Consider the following 831-nt stretch of genomic DNA (forward strand, 5'->3'; position numbering starts at 1 on the left):
AAGGTGTTTTCAACAAATAAAATTTATTGATAACACTTTACTATGTTACAATTTACACCTCTTTCAAGATTCAATTGTAGTATAGTATAAGGTTATATCGAACCACAAAGAATTGCCTAGTAAAATAAATCAAGTACACATGTCAAAGCACAAATAATGAGTTTAAACATTTTTTGATTGGTTTTGTATTGAATTGGATCTAAACAAGTAAATGATAAAACATAGAACTAAATATTCACAAATTCTTGAGGAGACAAATTCTTTTTGAATAAGGAAAATATATTTCTCATCTTCTTTTTGAGTTTGAACTACTTAGACAAGTTCTTATGTTTTACTTTGGTTAACCCCAAACACCAAGGTCTGAAATCCTCCTTTTAGTGTATGTCCTAAAATGGTAGAATCACAAACACTTATATTCATCACTTAAACAATACTACGACCATAAAAGAGATTAGATGACTCTAATATTGAATTAGTGATGAATGTAAGATCTTAAGAAAAACGTGCTTAACTTGGCAAATATACTAAGTAGTACAACTACTCCAAAGTTTATTTGTTAAGTGTTTGAGACAAAATATTTTTGACTTGAAATCATTTTTTAGGTGATCAATCTAAAAAGAGCATTAAGCACTTCTCAAACAAATAATATTAACCAAAGCACCAACTTGAATGATTAAAATCCAAACTTTTGTAAATTAAGAAGAAGTAGAAATTACATAACCTTGTTCAAAAGAAAATGTTTAGGAGCATGAGCTATCCATCCAAGGATTGGATGCTTTTGAGTACCAAATGAGAATACAAAATTGATTTTTGTATCTCATTTGCCTTCTC

This window comes from Lupinus angustifolius, chromosome LG01 (assembly GCF_001865875.1).
Source record: "Lupinus angustifolius cultivar Tanjil chromosome LG01, LupAngTanjil_v1.0, whole genome shotgun sequence".
Classification (NCBI taxonomy): Eukaryota; Viridiplantae; Streptophyta; class Magnoliopsida; order Fabales; family Fabaceae; genus Lupinus; species Lupinus angustifolius.